Here is an 8,307-nt window from a genome sequence, read left to right on the forward strand (position 1 = left end):
GCGCGCTACATTTTTTCTGGCTTTTGGCCAAATGGGACGCCACCGTCCCACATATCCCAGAGAAGTTTATAGTTTTATTGGTTAGGGGTAAGTCAAGTCCTGTACAGTGCTTTAAAACCTGTTAACCTGTTGGGGATGGGGGCGCTGTTTAGACTATTTATGCTAATGTGGCTAATTTTTTAAACGGCTTCCCACAAAATCCTTGATCGTACAATATGCATATTATTATTATTATTGGATAGAAAACAGTCTATAGTTTCTATAGGAGTTGGAATTTTGTCTCTAAGTGGAACAGAGCCCATTCTACAGCAATTTCCCTGACATGGAGTCAGATTTGAGAAACGTTGGCCACTTTTCTGAAGTCATTTAAACGGGCACTGTCGTTGCTATGACTATACGGACACTTCTTACGTCTTCCCCTGGATGCCTTTACGTGATGACGATTCCAACGGGCTCGATTGCTCGTTCACAGGCCCTACAAATGAAAAAAACCTTTAGCTAGCAAGTCTTTTCTTGCTGCGTAACGCGCGTGGAAGACACCGACCCTCTCCTGTTCCAAGCGTTAGTTTAGCCTGTTATATTTCTCCGGTCATCTTTTCACTCGTTATAGGAGTTACAAACATCACAAAGTAGTTAATTTAAAGCGTTTTATAGCAATTTATATCCGTTTAGTGCGATTTTGGGACATTTATTTTTGCAACGATGTGAAAAGTTGGGCACGCTTTTCAGTTCATCCCGAACGTAGTTGACATTTCCACATGGCAAGAGGACAGCTTTCCACCAGAAGACGATTTCTCCCAAGAAAGGATCCTTTGCCCAAGATACTGATGGAAGAACAGCTCAAGGTAGGACATTTTTATTATGATAAATCGTGTTTCTGTCGAAACATTTTAGTGGCTTAGGACGCCATGTTTTTTGACGTAGCTTCGCTTGGCGCAAACTGTATTGAAAAGTAAGGATAAATTAAAAAATGTAATAACGCAATTGTATTAAGAATTAAATTGTCTATCAATCCCTGTCCACCCTATATTTTTTAGTCACGTTTATGAGTATTTATGTATAAGAGTAGATCACTGTCTAAGTGGCGCAAGGACGTTTTCTTTACCAGCTTGTCTACATTTCACATTGTCTAACCATGATTTTGGTGGCTAAATATAAACATTTTCGATCAAACTGTATATGCATGTTGTAATGTGATGTTACAGGAGTGTCATCGGAAGAATTCTGAGAAGGTTAGTGAAAAAATTAATATCTTTTGGCGATGTTGACTTTTATCGCTCACTTTGGCTAGAATCAATGCTGGGCTGCTAATTGCTATGTGCTAAGCTAATATAACGATTTATTGTGTTTTCGCTGTAAGACACTTAGAAAATCTGAAATATTGTCTGTATTCACAGGATCTGTGTCTTTCGATTCGTGTATGCTGTGTATTTTTACGAAATGTTTGATGATTAGTAGTTAGGTAAACACGTTGCTCATTGTAATTATTCTAGTCCATTTGTGATGGTGGGTGCAATTGTAAACTATGCCATATACCTGAAATATGCACTTTTTTCTAACAAAACCTATCCCATACCATAAATATGTTATCAGACTGTCATCTAATGAGTTTTTTTGTTGGTTAGGGGCTATAAATATCTTAGTTTAGCCGAATTGGTGATGGCTACTGGTGTTGGTGGACAAATAAAAGATGGTGGATTATGCTAATGTGTTTTTAGGTAATAGATGTACATCTTTACATATTGTGTCTTCCCTGTAAAACATTTTAAAAATCGGAAATGTTGACTGGATTCATAAGATCTGTGTCTTTCATTAGCTGTATTGGACTTTAATGTGTGAAAGTTAAATATTTTAAAAAAATATTTTTTTTGAATTTCGCGGCACTGGTTTTTCAGTGGGGGGGGGGGGGGTGTGCCGCTAGCGCCACGCTGATCCTAGACAGGTTAAGGATAGGGGGTGCTGTTGTCACTATTTATTGAAATCGTGTAATTTTTGAAACGGCTTCCTATAAAATTCTTGATCGTACAATATGCATATTATTATTATTATTGGATAGAAAACAGTCTATAGTTTCTATAGGCGTTGAAATTTTGTCTCTAAGTGGAACAGAACTCATTCTACAGCAATTTCCCTGACATGGAGTCAGATTTCACACATTTTGGCCCCTGTTCTGGAGTCAGTTTTAAGGCCACTGTTATTCCTATGAGTATACGGACACTGCTTACGTCTTCCCCTGGATGCCTTTACGTGATGACGCTTTGAATGGTATCGATTGCCAAATCACAGCCACTATAAATGAAAAAACCCTGTAGGTAGGAACTCTTTTCTTGGTGCGTCATGCGCGCGGAGGATACCGACCTACTGTTTTTCCAAGCATTAGTGTAGCCAGTTATATTTCTCCGGTCATATTTTTACTCGTTATAGGAGTTAAAAACATCATAAGGTAGTTAATTTAAAGCGTTTTATAGCAATTTATATCCGTTTAGTGCGATTTTGGGACATTTATTTCTGAGCCACTGTGAATCTCTGGGCACCGTTCCAGTTCATGCCGAACGCAATGTGCATTTCTGCATGGCAAGAGGACAGCTTTCGACCAAAAGACGATTAGACCCAAGAAAGGATTCTTTGACCAAGATTCTGATGGAAGAACAGCTCAAAGTAGGAACAATTTATTATGATAAATCGTGTTTCTGTCGAAAAATGTTAGTGGCTTAGGACGCCATTTTTTTTGACTTAGCTTCGCTTGGCGCAAACTGTATTGAAAAGTAAGGATAATTTAAAAAATGTAATTCCGCGATTGTATTAAGAATTAAATTGTCTATCAATCGCTGTCCACCCTATATTTTTTAGTCACGTTTATGAGTATTTATGTATACGACTAGATCACTGTCTAATATGGCGCACAAACATTTTCTGACCAGCTGGGCTACTTTTCTCATTGTCTAACCATGATTTTGGTGGCTAAATATGCACATTTTCGAACAAACTGTATATGTATGTTGTAATGTGATGTTAAAGGAGTGTCATCTGAAGAATTCTGAGAAGGTTAGTGAAAAAATTAATATATTTTGGCGATGTTTACGTTATCGCTCTCTTTGGCTAGAATCAATGCTGGGGTAATGTTTGCACATGTGCTGTGCTAATATAACGATTTATTGTGTTTTCGCTGTAAGACACTTAGAAAATCTGAAATATTGTCTGTATTCACAGGATCGGTGTCTTTCGATTAGTGTATGCTGTGTATTTTTACGAAATGTTTGATGATTAGTTGTTAGGTAAACACGTTGCTCATTGTAATTATTCTAGTCCATTTGTGATGGTGGGTGCAATTGTAAACTATGACATCTACCTGAAATATGCACATTTTTCTAACAAAACCTATCCGATACCATAAATATGTTATCAGACTGTCATCTGAGGAGGTTTTTTCTTGGTTGGTGGCTATCAATATCTTAGTTTAGCCGAATTGGTGACAGCTACTGGTGTTGGTGGACAAAGAAAAAATGGTGGATTATGCTAATGTGTTTAGCTAATAGATTTACATCTTTACATATTGTGTCTTCCCTGTAAAACATTTTAAAAATCGGACATGTTGGCTGGATTCACAAGATCTGTGTCTTTCATTAGCTGTATTGGACTTTAATGTGTGAAAGTTAAATATTAAAAAAATATATTTTTTTTGAATTTCGCAGCTCTGCCTTTCAGTGGGGGTGGGGGGGATGTGCCGCTAGCGGCACCCCGGGGCTAGACAGGTTAACATTATCTTTATCAAATGATCCATAAAGGAACTTTAGTTTTCTTGGTTTTCTTATATTTCTTCAAGTTTTATACAAATGAATTTAAATTGACTTAGGGAAATCAGTTGCCGTGTCCCTCAATTGTTTGCGGATGTTGTGTCTCCTCCTGTGCAGCTCACAGTAAGGGTCTGGTCTGGGTGGGTCTCGTCCTCTTTTGGTCAGACAGGTATTTTCCTCACACTTCATAAAATGCCCCACTGGTTTTCCTCGCAGACCCCCACTGGAAAGCTCCTCATCAAGGAATCATCCTGGTCATGGCAATTCTACACAGGGACATTCAAAGTCAATCTTAAATGAATCATTCGTTATCATCAGCGCACTGGAGAGGTTCCAACCAACTCAATGTACCAAGTAAACATGTCGATCAGGAGCTCTACCGGGGCAGTCCCGTTTGTTATTTTACATACTGCAGACATGTTATATTTGCATGATTTAGCTTATTCATCATTCATAATTAACTCATCATTAACGTTTGCTTCATTCATGTGACCTACCAATACTGGGCCATGCATGTGACAGACCAATACCTCACGAGGCTTCTTCTCTCTAAGCTGAGACATGGAAACTGAGATATCTTTCGTTCTCAAAACAAGGGTCTGGGCGCACTGCCAAATTGCAGATACTGATAGTAAGGATTCGGTCAATCAATCACTTGCAATAACACAGAAATTGGTTATTAGAAAATCACAAACATGGAACACAGAAATTGGTTACTAGAAAAGCACCAACACAACATTTTCCATCACACTGTATATAGCATTTTAAAATATTAAAAGAAAATAATAAATAAATAATATTTGTCCAGCCTTTGCTACTATGATTGCAGATGGTTATTATATGCTGCAACCCTATTCAAAAAGTATAACTCCAAATAACAAAAATGTATCTAGTTGGAGTTGAATGCAGCATTGCTGTATGGTCAGCCAGGTCGTGAGACTGTGAGATGTAGTTACAGCCAGCCTAGGTTAATGTTCAAATGTTGCTGTAATAGGCCTACGTGTTTTTCATTTGCATGTGTTTTGTTGCAGGTTTTGTTTCTTGGTTATTCATTGTCAAGCTTTAAAAACCGAAGCCAGACTGCAACATTTTTGGAGTCTAGCCAGTGGCGACCCGTCATTCAGGGCAGGTGAATAAAATAAATATACATTTATATATATACTTGTAATATATATATACATTTGTTTTTGTTGTTGTTGCCTGTTTAGCATGTTATTTTGGCATTAATACATGTCACATATCAGTTTGCAAACAATGTAAGAATTTAGTTAACATAGCCGGATACAAACATGGTCTCTTTTTTGCTTTCCTGAGTAAGGCTGCTCCAAAATGCAGGTGTTTCAGCCTAGCTCAGTGCTTTCTGTGGTGGTGGGACAAGCCAGCAGAAAATACGGAGCGTATGGGTTGGTAATGTTCTCTAGTTGCACTGTGATTGGCTCAGTGTTTTGTCACTCATGGGGACAATGCGTCACCACAAAGTCTACGGGGAGAGCACGAAAATTCAAGCCCCTTGGGTGCTGCCATAGATTTACGTTAGAAGTGCCCATCCAAGAAGGATCAAGGTCATTGGCCACAGATAAAATTACGTCAAATGACGTTATATCTACCGTAGCTTTGAATGGACTGATCCTGTTAACATCATACTTTCCAAATCGTGGCCAGCAAGCTAGACAAGCAGTCATCATTATAAATATAGATAAAACATATCAGTGCTCATCGGCCATTAGACATAAACATTACACAACAAGTTGGAAATCTCAAATTCAACAATGAGTGGTTTGGATGGAATCAGTGGCTAACTGTAACCGTTGCAAAGCAATCACTGGCCTGCTATTCAGTGGAGAGGGTGTGTGGTCCAAGTCGGTGTTCAAGGCCTCTTTTCCAAGCGTAAAAGGATAAACATTCACATTCAACGCCATGGGCCAGAAAAGGTTGAATACATTGGCCATGCTGTCAATGCAGCATTACTTCTGCTGCGTTCAAAACAACTGGAAACTCCGAACTGGGAAATCTCAGACTTCAGTGAGTTCAAGACAACTGGTAACTTTGAAAAAAATGAGCTCCAACTGGGAAAATAAGTTTTGAATGTTCCTCCAACTCGGAATTCCAGGTCGGGAACTCTGGCCTCTTTTCTAGAGCTCCAACCTGATGATCACTGACGAATCACTGATTCAACCTTGTTTTTTACCGAGTTCCCAGTAGTCTTGAATGCACCATACATCCAGAGAATGCCAGACTTTGATGACAAACAATACCAGAAGGACCGCCGCACCACCTTCATGTTCAAGTGAGCCCAGAACAACAAGGTGAGTCCAAAAAATGTATTGTATACTGCTGCATAACGATGTAATATGCCAGGGAGATATGTATACTCTAGCTAAGAAAGTAATACTGTATGTTGGGTAGTAGGCTGTTAGTAGCCCATGTGCCTCATTCTAATAATTTTGCCCCTTTCCCCCTCTTAACTTAGCATACTGTTCTGACTTGGTGGGTAACATGTAGCCTATGTCATCTCGATTGTCAGTAGAAACCACATTTGTTTAAGAAGTCAAGCATAAAAGGCAGTAAATGAGGCTGAATTAATTGTTTCGCTGCCAGACAAGGCTCCGCTGACAGCCAGGGTAGCGGTGGTAAGGATTCACTCCATGGTGCTGAAAGGAAAGCTCTGCTGTTGGGACAGCTTTATGTAGGCCCTAACAGTTTGTGGGCACCGTTTGTCACCATTATAGTGCAACTAATGTATTGTTTAGTGTTGTGTAGTGGATTTGCTGGCATGCATCTCAATTTTTTGGGGTGTTTGCCCCGCCAAGATTTACATGCTAAAATCTCTGCTGAGTCTAGCTAGGACTGTGGCATGTGTCTGTACACCTTCCCTCCACTGCGCGCTGTAAACGGGACACATGTCAGCAGCGCAATTGATGTTGAATTCCCCAATGCAAGCACAACAGGTTGTAGTGTCATCAAGTAGATGACTGAACTGTTGACTCATTTATACACACTTGTGTGTCCTGTTGTCCCTCAGTAGTAATTTATACCCGCGTATGAATCCTTTGTCTGTTTGACAACAAAGATGACATATTCTGTAGGCTACAGCAATGACTCATTGGAACTGAAACTTGGCATGGACATTTAGCCTACAAGATGTTTCAACTTTCGGTCTGGTAGAAGATTCAGTCAGTGCCATTTGTGATTATGTGGTATAGAGCACTGGCTGGCACGTGTGTGGGTGTGTGGGTATGTGTGCCTGTGTGTGGCAGGGTGGTCTGCGAGGAGGGGTGTATGTGTGGCAATGCACTGCCATTCGGCGTGCAGCATGTTAGCAGTGCTTGCTGTGACTTGTAGTGCAGCACATCTTAGGCGGTATGGAAGCGGGCCAAAATGTATTCACTTACCAAATCATTGCCGGCCCACAGGCCTTGTGTTTGACACACGTGCCTTACAGCCTCTGTTAGTTATGTGCGAGTGGAGTGTGGGCCTGTCAGTGAGTGTTTGTGTTTATGTGTGTGTGTGTGTGTGCATGAGTGAATTCACACATATGTAAGGGTGTTTCATTAAGGCCTCAGCACTGTGACTGATACTGACCCTCTCCCCTACTCCCCCTCTCTCCCCCCTCTCCACCTCATCTCTCGCCCTCTTCTTTTCCTCCCCAGCAGGGATAGGGGGACAAGATCAGCGCATTGTTAATCAATAGAACATCCCTATTAGAGCCAGAGCAGAGGAACCTCCAACCATGACTGCCCTTTATGGCAGCATGTCAAACGGCAATCTATTCCCTATGTAGTACGCTACTTTTGACCAGACACCTATATGGCCTGGTCAAAAGTAGTGCAATATAAATTGAATAGGGTGGCATTTGGGAGTAAATGAAGGACTTGGACCCGCAGCAGCAAGGGAAGAGGGAACGAGAGAGGTAGAGAGGGTGAGAATGAATACCACACAAGGCGAAGGTGGGGACATGAATTGATGTAGCTCAGGCACTGCTAAACGTCCCCAACCTAATGAGACGACGGTCATCACAGGGGACAGCTAATATGCAGACATTCAACTACATTCAGCTTCCTCTGTATCCACACTGTGTTCCTATCACTTAGATAGACCGCCTGCCAAGGAACACATACATACGCCCACATTCAACACATAGAACTAGTTAGAGCCCTTCTTTTATGTCTAACACCATGCCTTGATACAGGACGTCAATGGGCATACATCCTCAAATATGAAATAGAAACGTTCCTTTGAAATGTGGTGTCTACATTTGTAGAAATGTCTCTTTATTAATACAGTTTTACTTCTGGGTTGTCATAGCACCCTAATAAATGGCCTTATTTTAAACTGCGGCGAATGCTGGATATGTGAATGATGTAAATGACTTTTTAGACAGGTAACAAGCGGATGGGAGAGTGTTGTGGCATGATGGCAAATGCCAGAGCAGCACTGTAACACTAATGGTCTTGTTAGTGACAGCAGTAAGGACCACGTTCCCTCGGTTTCCTCTCCTCTACACCCCCGCTCA

Source organism: Salvelinus fontinalis, chromosome 11 (genome assembly GCF_029448725.1).
Source record: "Salvelinus fontinalis isolate EN_2023a chromosome 11, ASM2944872v1, whole genome shotgun sequence".
In the NCBI taxonomy this organism is placed as follows: domain Eukaryota; kingdom Metazoa; phylum Chordata; class Actinopteri; order Salmoniformes; family Salmonidae; genus Salvelinus; species Salvelinus fontinalis.